Below are 19,846 nucleotides of genomic sequence, written 5' to 3'. Positions count from 1 at the left end.
GTCAAAAACTGACAGTCAGGTAATGCCATACATATTGCCATATTACTTAGTCTATGGCTAAATATTGAAGAAAAAAAAAACCTTATAATGGCTTATAACATAAATCTGAGATCTAACTCTTATTTAAATTTGTTGCTCCAGTGCTGAGATATAAACCTTAGAAGTTTTATGGGAACTTGGAGATAAAGCTCACAAGCGTTTTCTCGGTTTCAAATGTCCAGCAGCATTCAGACCAGGGGCGTAGCTAGGGGTTCAGCCTAGGGGGGGCAGGTGAGTCTCATTGGGCTACCCAACCAATTTTGTTACCCATAGGGAACCTCAGAAGATGACCATGCTTTTCGAATAATAAAGGGTATACTCTGCTTTATTACTCATAGTGAACAGGGACTGAGAACAGTGGAAAAGACTTTATATATCTCACATATAACCATGTAAAAATTAAAGGGGTTATTCAGCATTACAAAAACATAGCTGTCTTTTTCCAGAAACAGCACCACACCCTCCTCCAAAGTCTGGGTGTGGTAGTGCAGCTCAGTTCAACTAAAAGAGAATGGAAACAAGTAGTAAAACTACACACAACATAGGGGCAGCTATGGCAATGTTTCTGTTTTCTAAATATCCATCCATCCAATTTTACGAGTAATACCTTAACACCATGACTACTACCATCATCACAACCTAATGACTAATACCAGGGGTGTCAAACTCATGGCCCTCCAGATTTTTCAAAACTACAATTCCCATAATGCTTGGACAGACAAAGCACAGGGGGCGTCTTCTCTGCATGAAATGTAATGAAGTGTTTGCTACGTTGTTTACTTTTTCTTTTACCTCTGTCTGGCTCGGCCATCATGAAGACTTTTCCTGGCGATGCCTCGTCTCTGCCAGACAAACATCTTAGGCATCTCACTAAGGCACCATCCCTTTGTGTATTGCTCCACACTGTTGCCCACTATATGCCCTCATGTAGTTTTTAGACCCAGTTTTAGCACTCATATAGAACGCAGGGTCACTCTATGATCACATATAGTAAAAAGGCAACCATCTGTACCCTAACATAGTAGATTATCAACCCCTTTACCTCCATATAGAAGATAGACCCTCCCTGTGCGCTCCCCCCATATAGTAGTCAGGCCTCTCTGTACCTTTGTATTGAAGTTCAGCTTCCTTGTGCATCCATATAGTAGTTAGGCCTTCTGTGCCCCAATATAGTCATTATTTTCTTCTGTTTCCATGTAGTAGTAGTTAGGGCCCTCTGTGCCCTCATATAGAAGTTATACTCTGCATCTATATAGTATTTAGGCCTCTCTGGGCAGGCAATCCCCCCCCCCCCAAAGGTAGTATCCTCCATGTAGGCATCCCTTCCAGCACAATCTCATGTAGGTAATCCCCCCGGTATGTATTCCCATGCACCCCCACCCCCCCCCAGCAGTAATCTCCTTGGTAGTCCTCCTGGTGGTTAGAAACACACCACCACCACCACTATGGTACACCCTTTTCAGTTAGCCAGCACATCCCATACCCCAACTCCCATAGATGACATCCTTCCCAGGAGTTAGCCCCACGCTCCCCCATAGGTCTCCTTCTCTATAAGAAAACAAAAGCCATACTTACCTGCTATGCAGCTGCAGTACTGTAGTCTTCTGATGTTGACTTTCTCCCTGCTCTGTGAGAGCATGAGTGACATCACTCATGTCCCACAGCTCTAAAGGAGGGAATGGCCTCTTGTGGCCACAACAGTAATTGGCAGGGTGGAGAGCCATTTCAATCACCGTGCCGCATTCAACCGTATGTTCTCCTCGCTTCAGGCACAGCATTTGCTAGCTGTGTGGGTCCCCCAGGAGCATGTAGTGCTGGCCAAGAGCCACCTACAGCCAATAGACATTTGTTAAATCTGTCTACAATAGCCTTTGCGGACAGCATTAACTGGTGAAATCTTCAGTGGGCCCCCTGCCTGTGTGGGCCCGGGAGCGGCCGCCCCCTCTGCTCCCACCAAATTACGCTACTGATTCAGACCCTTCTAACACTCTTATGGCTGCATGTTAATGCCCTCTCTGTTGAGATTTTGCAGCCCAGAGGAACGCTGTATTGGCTTTATCTCCAAATTGGAATAAAACCTCTAAAGCTTATATTTTGTTGCTGGAGTGACAGATAGAAATAAAAGTTATACTGTATTTCCTGATTCAGGGCAAGAAGCACGATTGTACACTGCCTTTACTTTAGCCAGTGAAAAAATAGTTGTAAGAGAAAACAAAAAAACAGCAAAGGCAATGGATATCAATATGACCCATGTGAAAAATGATCGGCCCTTTTAGCATAAAAATTGGTTGCCTTTAAGTAGTAAGCACCGTAATTTCATCACATCACTGATGAGGACTGACTCCATGAGAGCTATTAACTCCCAATGGACAAGACTGGGTGTGTAAAATTACCATATGTAAGCAAATCATAGAACATCACAGAAGAACACAAGTCTTTGAGAAAGCAGATGTATGAAATCCTTAAAGGGTACCTAGCATTTTAACAAACTTCTGACATATAGCCACATGTCAGCAGTTTGTATCGGTGGGGTCTGGGTGCTGAGACCCCTGATGGTTGTTAGAATGAAGGGGAAGACGAACGCAGCAGCACATGCTCTGCCTCCTCATCTCTGTCTCACTGCTAAAGTAGCAGTCGACAGAATAATAATGGGACCCTATGGAACTTCTAGTTCAGTAGTTTCATAGGACTCCATTATAATTCTGTTGACTGGTACTTTAGCAGTGAGACAGAGGTGAAGAGGCAGAGCGCGTGCTGCTGCACGCATCTGCCCCTTCATTTTAATGATTGCGGGGGTCTCAGCACCCAGCCCGCTAGGGAGGTAGATGTTAGCGGTACCCGGGCTTCCACTGTCAGATGTTATGGTCACGGTATTAGCACGAGGGTGCAGGGCTAGACCACGGGAACTTGAGCAAGCGGGACCCCAGGACAATTCTTCGTTGCCCTTATTCAAGGCACCAATAACTAGACCAATGCCAGGGTTCAGAAACAACGGGAGTTGTGCGTTTATTAACACGGTGGTTGTCAATAACAACAGTCTCTGGATGCAACCAGTGATAAGCAGACTTGAATACAACTGAGCTAATGGGTGATGTTGCAATAGGCCGTAGTGTGATAGCGTTACTTTGGGTAAGAGGAGTCTTAACTGAGGATGAGAGTAGTAGTTCCCTGAGAATGATGCTGGGTGGAATGATGCTGAAGAGAATACTTGCTGTTAGCGATGAACTGAGGGTAGCGTCTTGAGGATATAACCAGGTTTTGATCAGAAGGAAGAATCTTGAGGATGAGACTGGTCAGGACTGGACCAGAATCTGTCTCTGAGATAGGGGAGAAGATCACACTAGGTTGCTGCCTTCCTTAAGGAGCAGCAGAGAACACGTCCTTCCCTCTTGAAGGTAGAGGGAGAACAACCCACTAGAAGGGGAGTGACCAACTGACCCCAGCCAAAAGCTTGACGGCTATTGGGGTTACTATGGCAGCCGGCGAAGTCACGTGACACTAGGCCGGTTGCATATTCACACCATGTGACATGGAAACACATACAAATGAATATACATAGGAGAATATGAAGAATACCAAACTTGAACACTGGGGGGCGCAATACAAGCTGAAGTCTTTGCAGTGGCCATTAACCCTTTCCAGTACTTATAGGCAATAGTATACATATATATAGAACTTTTCCTGTACTGGGACACTGCACATGCAGGATCCATCTCTTACCGGAAAACATAGTTATACCACTTGAGTGGGATGGGTGAAGTGCAGCGCTTAGATAAAACCAGGATTGCTGATTTTTTAAAATTATATATCAGAAATTTTTTTTTATAAAAAGCGATCCAAAATTTTCTGTTACACCAATATGATACTAATAAAAACTAGAGATCATGGCGCAAAAAATGACACCCCGACCAGCCCTTTAGGTGGAAAAATAAAAGCGCTATGGCTCTTAGAAGACAAGGAGGAACATTGCTTTAATTTGACCTGGGCATCAACAACCTCGGTCATGAAGGGGTTAATATTAATTTCAAAAGGGCTTGGATTCAGTAGAAATATATAATATCACAAGCTGGCAAAGAGTTCTTCTCTATATTATGAAGCTACACTCCATAGGGGTATTTGGACTTCAGATGGTTCAGGACAATTCAATGGTGTATATATATATATATATATATATATATATATATATATATATATATATATATATACATATATACACAGTGGTACCTTGGTTTAAGAGTAACTTGGTTTAAGAGCGTTTTGGTTTAAGAGCTCACAGTTTTTAAAAATTATGACTTGGTTTAAGAGCATTGCTTTGGTTTAGGAGCTCCCTATACTGGGTGGGAGCGCGAGTGGAGGAGGGGCATGGTCTGCATGGTGGGGTCCTTAGCCCTGTACTCTGACCCAGGAAGTCTTCCTCACCTTCCAAATCATAGCAGATCCACTTCAGGCTGGGGCTTCCACCAGGGGACAGGACTGTGGAAATAATCTCTCAATAGCTGTAACCCCTCTGTCCCCGGACAGAGAGCGCTGCATGTATGTGCCCACATATGTCCTGCTCATTCCTTTATGCTCCCTGCAGTCTCTGTCCGCCTTTGTGTTTCCTATCTTCTTCATTCCTGCTATAATGCTCCTGCACTTACACTCAGCTATACACACTGCTATAATGTGCCTGCACTTACACTCAGCTATACACACTGCTGCTGTGTTATCAGGGTTATGCACTTACTTTACATTATACACCACATGCTGATTGCTATACTGTACAGTAACTTATAATATCACATGCTGTTTCTGAATGTTTGTTTCATCAGTTTTACATGTTATTCAGAATAATAAATCATTATATTTGGTGTGTGGAACCAATTGTCTGCATTTCTATGATTTCTTATGGGAAACTTTGCTTTGGTTTAAGAGTGGATTTGGTTTACAAGCGCGGTCCTGGAACGAATTATGCTCGTAATCCAAAGCACCACTGTATATATATATGGTACTGTGATGGTGTGGAGAAAAATCAGGAAGTCTGCGCTGTACCAGATAGGTATGTTGGAACATTTCCGTTCCCCTTTCCAAAAGCTGAAATTTAATTGAGATACATAGCAAGACAATGATCTAAATTATATAAATATTCCCTGTGAAATCTCCAGTGTGTAATACAGCTGCAGTGTCAAGCAATGGAGCAATGCTTAGCACTGCTTTATGTTGACTTTTGCCTTGTCTACTATACCATTTTGTTTAAAGAAAAAGTAACAGCACTACCTAAACAATGCTGCGAATGTTATTGTAGGTTTAACTGACTTATCCATTTTAGTCTCTGTTTACCGGGTGCATATGCAGCATATTATAAGCATACTTGCCAGCCTTCACCTATATTCTGGGAGTCCACAGGAGAAAGATGATCTCACAGACCCTCAGAGGAGCAGACATGTCCCCTGTAGATGGGGGTCAGATCAGCTGGATCACTCAATCGCTGACTGCTCTATGGAACTGAATATTAGCAAGGAGCTTGTTGAGGTCAGGGGTGAACAGGTGACAGATGTGCAGCCACTTGTTACCACTCGAATGTCACTTTATGGAGAAGGGCAGAGATGTTTGAATGAGGACAAATTGAGTGTAAGGGTCTTTTTACATGAGCAGACAGGAAAGCTCACTGTCAATATTCAGGCCCATGTAAAAGGGCCGTCAATCAGTCGATGAACGAGAATTTATTGGCTGATCATATTTTTTTGTGCAGGCATTTTAATCCTCACTATTAGCACACACATCTTTCCATGTAAACAGGAATGTGCGGGCATCTATGGTGATGCTAACAGGTTGCACGAATGATAAAGAGATTATTTGTGCAGCCTGGCTGTACGAGTCAGCCTTGTAAAGTGTCCATCTTGCAGATTTATTAAAGGACAACTCCGGCCAAAACTATTTTTTAATATGTTATTACTTATGGAAAGTTAGACAAATTGCTAATGTACATTAATTATGGGAAATGCACATATAGAGCTATTTCTCTTAATTTAGTAGATCAGGGAGACTTCAGATTCTCTAAAAAAAAAAGTGACGTCACGAACTGGGGGTGTAATTTCAATGGAGTGTCCAGCAGGGGCACACTATATATAGAAGTCAATGGGGGAGATTTATCAAAGGGTGTAAAATTTAGACTGGTGCAAACTGCCCACAGCAACCAATCACAGCTCAGCTTCCAGCTCTGGTGAAAGGAAAGAGAAGCTGTAATTGGATGCTGTGGGCAGTTTGCACCAGTCTAAATTTTACACCCTTTGATAAATCTCCCCCAATGAGTACCATTGACTTCTATATATAGTGCACCCCTGCTGGACACTCCATTGGAATTACAATGGATGTGTATGTAAATGTAATATACAATGTTTTTGATTGAATACATTTATGGAATACTTTGGGGAGCAAGTGTCCTTGCTCCCCAAAGTATTCCATAAATGTAATCAATAAGTACATCACAGTAAGCCCGCTGAACCGCCGCTCTGGACTACACTCAACTACTACTCTCAGCACCTGCTCATAGCATGAGCAGGTGATGGGAGAGTAGTAGCTGGGTTATATTGCGATGAGATCGCCGCCACTGATGCTGATGCCGCGCAGAGGGAGCCGTTTATCACTGTGCAGCTATCACCCCCCTCCGCTCCCCTTCCTGCTTCTTCTTCCTGGATCTGGCCAAACTTTACACTATGTGATGGCTGACTCCCCGCCCTCCCGGCCGCCGCTCTCCGATCACACATCCCGGCTCCCGGTGCTTCCTGGTGTCCCCGGCTGGCACGTGTGATCGGAGAGCGGCGGCCAGGCGGGGAGTCAGTCATCACATAGTGTAAAGTTTGGCCAGATCCAGGAAGAAGAAGCAGGAGGGGGGAGCGGAGGGAGATGATAGCTGCACAGTGATGAGCGGCTCCCTCTGCGCGGCATCAGCATCAGTGGCGGCGATCTCATCGCAATATAACCCAGCTACTACTCTCCCATCACCTGCTCATGCTATGAGCAGGTGATGAGAGTAGTAGTTGAGTGTAGTCTAGAGTGGCGGCGGCGGTTCGGCGGGCTTACTGGGATGTACTGATTGACACTTGCTCCCCTAAGTGTTCCATAAATGTATTTAATCAAAAACACTGTATATTCCATTTACACACACATCCATTGTAATTCCAATGGAGTGTCCAGCAGGGGCGCACTATATATAGAAGTCAATGGTACTCATTGACTTCTCTATATAGTGCGCCCCTGCTGGACACTCCATTGTAATTACACCCCCAGTTCGTGACGTCACGGTATTTCAGAGAATCTGAAGTCTCCATGATCTACTAAATTAAGAGAAATAGCAGTATATGTGCTTTTCCCATAATTAATGTACATTAGAAAGTTGTCTAACTTTCCGTAAGTAACAACATATTAAAAAATAGTTTTGGCCGGACTGCTCCTTTAAAGACCAACATTTTACATGCCACTGTTTAGCTACTCCCCTGAAGTAAGATTTCAGTCTGTACCCTAGGCCTACAAGGCCTAGGACTTCTCCTCAATGACACCCCCGAGCAGGACTTTTTCTCTTTGGCGCTGTAAAATCTATGTGCATGCATCATTGCAAACCTAGAGCAAAGTGCCCTGCCACTTCTGTGGTCTGCACCTCTTCTGCCCGCTGCGATTTTTACAGCGCCGAAGAGGAAAATTCCTGCCCGTTGACTTATGCCATAGAACTGGTGTACGTTGTAGCTAAAATCTATCTATAAAATCTATCGAAGCTCTGAGGCACATGGGTAGCCATGGATGCCTAAGGGCTCTATTACACAGGACGATTATCGTGCGAAAAATTGTTAAATCGTTCGAATTGCAGGCAACGATCAAAAAATCGTTCGTATGTCATTGATCGTTAATTTAGATCTAAAGCCTAAAATTAATCGTTCACTGTAATTCCACGTTCGTTCACTCAAGTTCCGCGTTTTTTCACTAATCGTTCAATCTAAATGTACATTGTTCATTGTTTTTCTGGGATCAGAAGGAATAAACGATCATAGTAATGATCGTAACTAACGATTATCGCTTTGTGTAATATGGTGAACGATTTCAGGTTAACGATAAACAATCTTGTTTGTGATCGTTTATCGTTAGTCGTTATTCATTAAAAATCGCTCAGTGTAATAGGGCCCTAAGTCTCCTCATTCATTTTGAGCAGAATACTGCAGATAGAGACTGCTGTCTTTAGTAAATCTGGGTCCTAGTATTTTCCAGGATAGATGCTGTATGCTACTGTTGAGTAACGCTGACTTAATATTAAAACTAGAAAGGAATTCATGACTTTTTCACAACTCTTGCTACGGATTCCCCTAATGTAATCTGACACCAATTCACCTCTACATTAGGATCTGCATTTTGTCAGAAGTAGTCAGGAGGTTTCAACACATTGTTTATCACACACAAGCTGCCTGCGTAAAGATCAGCTTTGGTTACATTGCATTACTTACCTATTGCAGTCTAAGGGTATGTGCACACTAAGGAATTTTTGCTGCTAATTCCATCGCTGGTTCCCTCGTGCTACCATAACTGTCATTTACTTTTTTATTGAAGAAATAGAATAGGCAAAAAAGCCTCTTTCTGTTCTCAAAAAGCTGTTTACCTTGGTTAGGGATATTTCCTGAATAAAAAAGTAGTATCAAAATTAAGTAGGCAGAACTTACTATTTTATGTATGTAATTACCTTTGGAATACAGTATTGGGCTGCAACAGAGGGGTAACCCAACACAGGTGAAATAATGGTCTAAGAAATAGTGTCACCTAAAATGGTGCCCTATTTTATAATCGCAGGTAGAAGGGGAGAGGCAGAGGGAAGAGTAGTAATCTCACAAATATTTTTAGTATTTAAAGGAGAAGTCTGCTGTATAATTTTACAGTGTAAGCAGGGGGTAGGGGAAACATAATAAAGAACCTTTACTTTCTGATCCCCATGCCCTCACAGCGCCTCATCACCAGACTTCTGGACCCCACCAGATGTCATCTTTTCTCCTTTTCTTGTTACATCACAATTCGGCAGGAATGGGTGGGCCCACTAAGCCAGTCAGTGACTGCAGGGGGTGTCCCGCCCGCTGGTCCAGTGATTTCCTATGCACATGAAACTCATCTCTATCATTTGCATGCACGCAGAGGAGCGGGCGGAGATTGCTCCATGGCAGGGCCAGCATAGAGAGTGGTACCAGCAGGAGAGGTAAGGTATAGGTAGGATGGGTTCTACTCTGGGTGCTAGTGTGACAGGTTCCCTTAAAGTGTTCTTATAGCTGACATGTAAACCCCTGTACTCAGCCTGCCTAGACCTATTGCAAGGTGCCCATACATAAGGCACCATTTTAATTCTCACAGATATAATATAATTAAAATGAGCATTAATATGTGTCAACTTCTCAGCAATGCACGGATACCAAAAGAAGGAAATATATACAGTTTTTTTCATATTAATTTGCTCTAGTGTCTCATCAAGGATATCAAGGTTGTGAGCCTCATTTGGGATAGCGACAGATGTGAATAAAGACCATGAAGAGCACAGTAGAATATTTTAGTGCAATGAATAAAGTTATTGTGCAGATTTAGTTCCAATCATTCTTTTTCATCTGCTGAATTTATCATCTTTCCTTTTTCTCTCTCACCTCATTATAAACATATACCATTGTAGTCATGGATAGTAATCCATTTACAGAAAGATGTGGCTTTCCATCTGGTCTATTGGTGACTCACAGTGCGTGTGTGCAAGCTCAGACTGACACTTCAAAAGAGTAAATGGCTTTTGGCTGGTCACAAGTGTTTTTTACATCATATGAATTAAACTTGAACATCGACACTTGTCAAGGGTTTGTCAGGGATAAAATGATAATTTACTATGCTGCCAGGGCTGCAGGGGACATATCAGTGATTTACTTATCTGCCTCTGCTGGGTCCTGGGTCACCCACTCAGGGCCAGCGTCAGCACAAGGCTTACTGGGGCAAGTACAGTGGCCCCACTCTCCAGGGGCCCAGAGAGGGAGAGCCCGGTGTTCTGATGTTCAGCCTGCTTACTGTAGTGCAGGGTGAGTGCTAAACATCAGAAGACAGAAAGAACAGGACCTGTGAGCGTCCTGCAGAGAAAGAGGGGGATGAAGGACCTGATCACATGTGTAAGTGTGTGTGGAGAAGGCCACAATCTGCAACTTCCACCTGGGCGCATTGTTAATAAATCTCCCCACAGTATTTTGGGCTTTTATGGCTGAAAAAAAGTTCTCCCGATATTTAGTTTTTTAAATACTGAATTCATCCAAAATCGCTGGTCATTCCTTTTTGGTCCTATTCCTATTTGGGATGTTTTTTCACATTTTTGGGTATTTTTTCATCCCAAAATGGCTCATTTACATATTTGAATACTAAGATTTGCTGGTAGAAAATATTAATATATGGACCATATGGAAGATATCTGCACAGAGACTTAAAGGGATATTTTGTTATAAAAAAATAGACCCTATATTGCTTGGGTTGTAGAAAAATATAAAAACAAATATTATGCTTACCTCAGTCCCTCACAGCCTCTGCTTCAGCTCCTTTATGGTTCCTTCTGGTACCCCGCTGCTGTCTTTTTCCTGCTTAAGGAGACGAGAACTCAATGTAGGACCGTCTCGCTGAGCCAGTCTTGGCTGAAACAGAAGGAACACCGCTGTGGCCAGTTGTTGGATATGTGGCTGGTCCTGCTTCGAGCTCTCTAGACAGGAGCAGTATGGGACCAGAAGAAGCCAAACTGGAGCTGAAACAGAGCCTGCAAATTACAGGGTAGGTTTTTTATCTTTTACAGTTATGTGGTTGAAAAAAAAATTAATAAAAAAGTCCTTATTATGTTCAGACTAGATATGTTAAAGGCCCGATTCATAGAAAGTGTGTCCTAAAGCTGGAAAAGGCACAAAGGCGGCAACTAAACTAATAAGGGGAATGGAGCATCTTAGTTATGAGGAATTACATTTGTTTAGTCTTGAAAAGTGACTTATAAGAGAAGATTAGATCAACCTATTTAAATATATAAATGTCCCCTACAAAAAATATGGGGAAAATATGTTCCAGGAAAAACCCCCTCAAAGGACAAGGGGACACTGCCTCCGACTGGAGAAAAAAAGGTTCAATCTCCGGAGGCGACAAGCCTTCTTTACAATGAGAACTGTGAATCTGTAGAACAGTCTACCCCAGGATCTGGTCACAGCAACAACAGTAGAGGGCTTCAAAACCGGCCTAGACAAGTTCTTAAAACAAAATAACACTAATGCATATGTATAGAACCTATCACCCCTCCCCCTTCCCTGTATCCATCCACTCCTTGGTTGAACTTGATGGACGTGTCTTTTCTCAACCATACTAACTCTATAATTATGTTACTAGATGTGGCTGTTTATTATTTGCATGAGCTAGGATAACACAGCAGTTATTACAAGTAAATACAGAAGACACTAGGCAACAGTGAGATCCAGATAAGGCAAATGTCATATCAAACCTTCAGAAAGTAGAAAGAAGGAATAAGGCCAAAAGTATAGAGACACCAAGGGTCAGTTCCAGCTAAGGGAATCAGTAACCAAGGGCAGACAGGACAGATTTATGGCAAAGAAAAATGTCAGGGTGGACTCACATAGCCCTACAGGAAGTAGCCAGAGTAAATGGGCATGTGCTCATGGATTAAATGAGGTAATATGTATCAGGTTTGTTTTTTTAGTTCAATATAAAAGACAAAGCGTCCTCATGAATGATGCACCAACAGTGTGCAGCCATTGGCCACTACATACAAGTGTGGATTCACCCACATGCCGTCATCGCAATAAAGCCTCAGCCCCAGCAACACAACCTACCCTGTGCAAGCAGAAGTGGCCACCAGGAAGACAGCATACAAATAAAACATTTATCTTTTTTAGAACTGAATGAGAAATACATAAACAAGCAATGTATCGCATATAATGTTCAAAGACCGATCAGATTCTCCAAACTTTTGGCCTTTTTTTTAAATACTGGATGTGAACCCTTTATTTATAGATTAAGGTCAAAGCGGTGACCTGTGATCTATGGATTACCAGTTTAGGTATGGATCTGCCGTCCTACCTACCCAGTTTCACTAAACAAAAAATTCAGGAAAGGAATCTGTGTACTCTCTAGGTTATCACTTTTTATCCCTCTCCTGTATGTGTATAACTGCTAGAGGGTACCAGGTTGCATCCCAAGAGGGGTCCAAGTGTAAGTAGTAGCTAGCCCAACAGACCGGGAAACACTAGTACCCTGGTCAGGCAGAGGCAACTCAAGGTCCAGGCAGCACAAAGTTTTGGCAGCACAGGTTCAGGGTCAGCAATCTGGGTTAAGCACAGGAGAGTAAGTACACAGGGGTTTGGCAAACAGGCACGGGTCAGACACAGGAATCAGACAGCTTCTCAGAATACCTTTGCCATGTCCAACCACAGAATTGCTGGGACATAGGTGAACATGTGAAGCAGCCTCGAACAGATAAAACATGACCAAAAATGAGGTACAGATGGGGGAAGGTAGTGAGTGACAGTGAGCCAACAGGAACCGACTGCCCGTGTTACAGTTGCATTACAAGCAATGTTATAACTACTAAATCTACAAACTTGCACAAACAAAACTGGCATATTTTGCTAGATAATCCGATATTGAGACCATTGATACCAAAAAATCCTAGTATTATTTAAAAATAAATAAATAAATAAATTTGAGTAACCATTTGGCTCCTAGTAGATTGTAGCGAGTTGGCTCTAACACAGACAGGTGAGAGTATAAAGGGCAAGATAAGCTGCCTGTGTTGTGACTGGATACCTTTTACTCCTGGGACCTTTTTTCAATCTAATACCACGGGAGAAGTTTTGCCAGTATGTGGAACCTATAGCTGCGGCTCCCAGTTCGTTGTTTACTTACTGGAGTGCTTGTATAGACTAGAATATGTGGGCCGCACCGTTCAGACGGTGCGGTGCCGCATGAATAAGCATTGTTCCAACATAAAACACCAGAGTGACCCAGCAGATTTTACCTTGACAGTAGTAGAGCAGATCCCAGAGGATCGATCTGACAGATACAAACAACTGATTAATCGTGAGTCCTTTTGGATTTTTAAATTGTCCACTCTAATGCCCCTATTCCACAGGTCGTTTAGAGGAGCAAACGAGCGCTCTAAGCGCTCGTTTGCTCCTCATTCCCCGCTCGCTGCCGCCGCTATTCAACGCGGCTGCGGGGGGGCTGCCCGGGGGATCGCTGATTGTCCGGGCAGCCCATAGGATATAGCAGCGGCTGCTGCCGATGCTCCTATTCAACGGAGCAACAGCAGCAGATCGCTGCTATATCAGTCGCTTGTTTTTCAACATGTTGAAAAACAAGCGACTGCGACGATCAGCCGACATGAACGATGTCGGCTAATCGTTGTACTCTATTCCACCAGACGATTATCGTCCGTAGCTGCCGATATCGGCCGAATACGAACAATAATCGTTCCGTGGAATAGGGCCTTTAGTCCGTACGGATTAAATGAAACTATTGAAAGTACCAGGTAGTGATATTGTTGTTTTTTAATAATAGCAAGGCTTTTTAACCCTTAGGCGACCCTGGACGTACCTGTACGTCCAGGGCCGCCCCCAGGGGTTCAGAGCGAGGCCGCGCGGTGGCCGTGCTCTGAACCGCCGCGGTCCCGGGTGCTGCATGTAGCTATTAGCGGGCACGGTCCGATCGCTGTGCCCGCTAATTAGATAATCGGATGCAGCTGTCAAAGATGACAGGTACATCTGATTACCTGATGCAGCCATTCCCTGGTGTCTAGTGGCGGAGATCGCCCCCCCCGGGACGTTGTCCCGGAGGAGCAATCCCATGTCTTTACGCGGCCGGGGTCTGCGTCGTAAAAAAAAAAAAAGTGTCATTAATAATAAAAAGCCCCCTCCCCTAATAAAAGTGTGAATCACCTTCCTTTTCCCATGTTATAAATAAAAACAAATAAATAAATAAATAAACATGTTTGGTATCGCCGCATGCGTAATCGCCCGAACTATTAATTAATCACATTCATGATCTCGCAAGGTTAATGGCGCAAGCGCAAAAAAATGCCAAAGTGCACAATTGGGCATTTTTGGTCGCATCTAATCCAGAAAAATTGTAATAAAAAGCGATCAAAAAGTCCCATATGCGCAATCAAGGTACCGATAGAAAGAACACATAATGTCGCAAAAGATGACACCTCACACAGCCCCATAGACCAAAGGATAAAAGCGCTATAAGCCTGGGAATAGAGCGATTTTAAGGAACATATATTTGTTAACAATGGTTTGAATTTTTTACAAGCCATCACATAATATAAAAGTTATACATGTTACATATTGTTGTAATCCTAATGACTTTAGGAACATACAGTATATAACAAGTCAGTTTTACCCCAGGGTGAATGGTGTGAAAAAAATACCCTCTAAATAAAAGAAATGCATTTTTTTTTTCAATTTCACCACACACTGAATTTTTTTCTGGTTTTGCAGTGTACTTTATGAAACAATTCAGCCTGTCAATTAGGGGTTTCTAGGTGAAAAAATGCAAGTACTATGGCCTTTTTAGCACAAGGAGAAAAAAACGAAAAAGCAAAAATTTAAATTGGCCTGGTCCTCTAAGGCAGAGCTTCTCAAACTGTGAGGCGCCCCCTAGTTGTTGGTGAGGCCCAGCTGGGGAGCCAGTTTTCACAAATTAACTATGATCTGCACAGTCCTTTTGCTGTTTGCAAAAATCTCCATTTTAGCAACATCATTAATTTATTTTGTACTTGCTTTATTAGCATATAGAGCTTGGGAGACGGGTGAAAGGTAGTCCTAGCATTATTTTCAGCTTTTAAATGGACTTTTACCACAGATAGTGAGGCTCAGGCACCCTCTTGGTCAGTCTGGTGAGGCCCAGGCATTGCCTTGGTCTGTTGGGTGAGGCTCCAGTAGGAAAAGTTTGAGAAGCACTGGTCTAAGGGTTAATATCCAGTTTTATATTTATCCTTTGTTGCATTGGGACTCTATTTAGATTTGTGCATGTTACTTTTGTCTCTGGTTACTAGGAGGGGTGGGTTCTTATTACCTCTCACCTGTGTTTTTTTGTCATGTGATGATGTCAGTGTGCTTATGTGTGCTATATAAGCATGTTTGTTACAATGCTTTGATGTCAGACACTTGAGAAAGGGATCAGTGAAATCCCGAAACACATTGTGTCATTTTTTAAACAAATTTTTTGAACTTTTATTTTGACTTGCTTTTTTTTTACCTGGACCTGCGCCCGTTGGAGTCAGTTGTGGAGTGGAGGATTCTGCTGCTGAGACCTTGATCCTCGGCACCCTGTGCACATTAGGGGACTATCAGTAGGTCAGATTCGTCTCATCTGCTGACAGTTTCCCTTTAATAATGGAGAGAGTAGCTGAGCACACACATTACATAAAAGTTACATTAGTACGGGCACAGGCTGACTGTGGAATTTAAACATGCCCAATTCTTTCTTCTGCAGGAAAATACGTGCTGTCAAAGGTCTCTAGTATTGACTTATCCACATACCCTTATGGTATTACACATGTGGTATATTACCGATATGAGCACGCATTTTAATAGGATTGTCAGCGGATCAATTGGCCATCTCTTGTATATAACTTAGTTATCCGATCATGGCCACTCCCAGACATGTATGGCTCTGCAGACTACCATACAGTGTGCATGCCATGGGAAATGTATCCATTGTTATTTCAGAGCTGTTATTAATACTCATGCCTTCCACAGATCTCCATTGCATTCACGTTCTTTACAAACACAAGAGTGGAATTCCAGACAGTCTTTAGAGACTTTGTTGCAATCATATGGGAACCCCTTGCTGTAAACCCTGAGAACTCATAACATCATTCATGTATTTATTGTCATTGCTGCTTCACATTGCAGTAAATTCTACAATAAACCAGCTTAGCCATTTTCCAGGGCATTATAAACCTATGGAGCTCATCTCATGCAACCAGATGGAGATTTCAGATATCTAGAGATTGCTGAGGGTCTGAATGCTTAGGGTACTATTACACGGGCCCATGGGGGCCCGATAATACCAGTAAACAAGCGCCGATCTGCTAGATCGGCGATCGTTTACTGGGCCTATTACACGGCCCGATAATCGTTTAACAAGGGCTGCATGGACTTCGTTACCGATGTCCTTGCAGCCCTTGCTAAATTGGCATACTTTACCTATCCCGGGTCCAGGGCTCCTCTTACTCCTCTTCTCCTCGGGTCCCGCGTGCTGTAGCTTCAGAGCGGCTTGTCTTAACTGACAGGCCGCTCAGCCAATCACTGGCCACGGCTCTGAAGCTGCAGCGCACGGGACCCGGGAGAAGAGGAGCAGAAGGAGCCCTGGACTATTGATTACATGTAGCAATGCACGGTCGGTGGCTGACAATTATAGGTCAGAACCTATATCAACGATCAGCTGATGACAAAGATCATCGGCTGATTGTTGTGTTTATTACGCAGAAAGATAATCGTCCAGATAGGGCCGATTCTGACGATTTTCGTTCTGTTAGACTCCGGACGATCTAAACTTTTCTATAAAACAGGAAAACTTTAACCCAACAAACAGTTATTTACTCTGAAACAATGTGGGGCAGCTCCCTGTCCCACAGACCTTTTGTAACAAGTCTGTCTATATGGGTATAGGCACAGACCTGTCAATCAAGGTGGGTGGTGTGGGGATCAGCTGTTGGGGACCGCCCTAATGACTAAATAACCCAAACCTATGATTTTAGAATAAATGATAGTTTGCTGTGTTTACTTACTCTGTATCTGTTTCATGTTGCCTCAAGATTGGGCACTATTAAACAGCTCTCAGGTCCCATTTTAATGGACAAAAGTTATAGTTCCTCATAGGAAATGTTTACCTTATTCTTCACATGACAGTACACAAATGTATTATTTCTGAAGACTCAATTTTGCAAGTGTAATGTTGTCTAGAATAATAACAACATAAGATTTGGGAAACATCACTGATTCACCACCACATTTATCCATGTACTGTTTAAAAAATACAGTGGTGATTTTGTAGCTTGTGCTTTTATAGGACTATTTTGCTGATATTGTTTTTTGATGCTGACAAGTTATTTTGTGGCTACATCTCCTAGGAAGAATTAGTAAATGTTTCCCGCTACCCATCCCCCCCTATTGCATATTGTTCTGCACTGTCAGGCCATTAAATAACCACTCTCTTCTCTCAGCCAGTTTTCTTGCAGCCCGGAGTCTGAAAGATATCTATCACAGTATGGACTTTATACTGTGCAATAGGATGCAAAGAGGTGGAAGTGACGGCTTCCATGTAATAATGCAGTACTGACTGAACAATAACAAACAGGTTACAGTATTAAAGACTCAAGAAAATATTAATAGGTTATGTAACTGACAAGGTTATGGAACTAATTCAGGAAAGCACTTAGGACATGGCAAAAAAGTCTGCGTCATTGCTCTGTATGGCACCAAGGGAGCTGAATCAATGCATGTAATAGCGTCTGGGAGTTCCCTGTAATGGGAACTTTCCAGCTATTACAGTAAATTCCCTTACTCTAGCAACCATTTGCCTAAAAAAAGCAATGTTCCCCCAAAATAGTCCAACAATGATGTTAAGTCCATATAAGACTAGCTGCACACCATGGGGGTCATTTATTATCAGGCTAAAATGCTATTTTATGGGGCAGATGGGCCTGATGCACATAAATATATTCGCAAACGATGATTTTGCTAATATTTTATCTACATTTGGGTCCCTCTGCGTCACTTGCACCAGAAGGGCGGGGAAGGGGCAAAAAGGGTGTGTGGCTGCACTCAGAGGGGGCGTGGCCTCCATGTGCACCACATTTAACAGCTGGTGTGCACAGGATTTATGTGGAGTAATAAATGTCCCATCATTTTTTTTGCCATACAGTTGACGTATTTTTAAAGGAAACCTTTCACCATAAAAATACTACCTAAGATATCAACATCATATTACAGAGCAGAAGGTGCTGAGCAGATTGATACTTTTATTGAAATCTCTGATCTTTTCATGCTAAGGACACGCCCACTGGACTCCTAACACAAAATAATCAGGGATATCAATCACCATGTTACATGATATACAGAATCTTTTTCCGCAAAGATGAGAGGCGTAGGTAGACCTCAACTATGAGAGGCAAAATGAGAAAACAAATCCCGAAAATCACATTGTCTGATTTTGTAAGAATTTGCAAATTATGGTGGAAAATAAGTATTTGGTCACCTACAAACAATCAAGATTTCTGGCTCTCACAGACCTGTAACTTCTTCTTAAAGAGTCTCCTCTTTCCTCCACTCATTACCTGTAGTAATGGCACCTGTTTAAACTTGTTATCAGTATGAAAAGACACCTGTGCACACCCTCAAACAGTCAGACTCCACTATGGTGAAGACCAAAGAGCTGTCAAAAGACATCAGAAACAAAACTGTAGCCCTGCACCAGGCTGGGAAGACTGAATCTGCAATAGGCAACCAGCTTGGAGTGAAGTAATCAACTGTGGGAGCAATAATTAGAAAATGGAAGACATACAAGACCACTGATAATCTCCCTCGATCTGGGGCTCCACGCAAAATCTCACCCCGTGGGGTCAAAATGATCACAAGAATGGTGAGCAAAAATCCCAGAACCACGCGGGGGGACCTAGTGAATGAACTGCAGAGAGCTGGGATCAATGTAACAAAGCCTACCATCAGTAACACACTACGCCGCAAGGGACTCAGATCCTGCAGTGCCAGACGTGTCCCACTGCTTAAGCCAGTACATGTCCGGGCCCGTCTGAAGTTTGCTAGAGAGCATTTGGATGATCCAGAAGAGTATTGGGAGAATGTCCTATGGTCCACCAAAGTGGAACTGTTTGGTAGAAACACAACTTGTTGTGTTTGGAGGAAAAAGAATACTGAGTTGCATCCATCAAACACCAAACCTACTGTAAAGCATGGGGGTGGAAACATCATGCTTTGGGGCTGTTTCTCTGCAAAGGGGACAGGACGAATGATCCAGGTACATGAAAGAATGAATGGGGCCATGTATCGTGAGATTTTGAGTGCAAACCTCCTTCCATCAGCAAGGGCATTGAAGATAAAACGTGGCTGGGGGGGTCTTTCAACATGGCAATGATCCAAAGCACACCGCCAGGGCAACGTAGGAGTGGCTTCGTAAGAAGCATTTCAAGGTCCTGGAGTGGCCTAGCCAGTGTCCAGACCTTAACCCTATAGAAAACCTTTGGAGGTAGTTGAAAGTCTGTGTTGCCAAGCGACAGCCCCAAAACATCACTGCTCTAGAGGAGATCTGCATGGAGGAATGGGCCAACATACCAACAACAGTGTGTGCCAACCTTGTGAAAACTTACAGAAAATGTTTGATCTCTGTCATTGCCAACAAAGGATATATAACAAAGTATTGAGATGAAATTTTGTTACTGACCAAATACTTATTTTCCACCATAATTTGCAAATAAATTCTTACAAAATCAGAAAATGTGATTTTCTGGATTTGCTTTCTCATTTTGTCTCCCATAGTTGAAGTCTACATATGATGTAAATTACAGACGCCTCTCATCTTTTTAAGTGGGAGAACTTGCACTATTGGTGACTGACTAAATACTTTTTTTCCCCACTGTATATATATATATATATATATATATATATATATATATATATATATATCCTCTCGGTTCTTCTCAGTTGCTCTATAACATAATGACAGTAGATTAGATAGCACTGGTGACAAGCACTGGTGACAAGTTCCC

This window comes from Dendropsophus ebraccatus, chromosome 12 (assembly GCF_027789765.1).
Source record: "Dendropsophus ebraccatus isolate aDenEbr1 chromosome 12, aDenEbr1.pat, whole genome shotgun sequence".
NCBI classification, from domain to species: Eukaryota; Metazoa; Chordata; class Amphibia; order Anura; family Hylidae; genus Dendropsophus; species Dendropsophus ebraccatus.
This window is presented reverse-complemented; position numbering follows the sequence as displayed.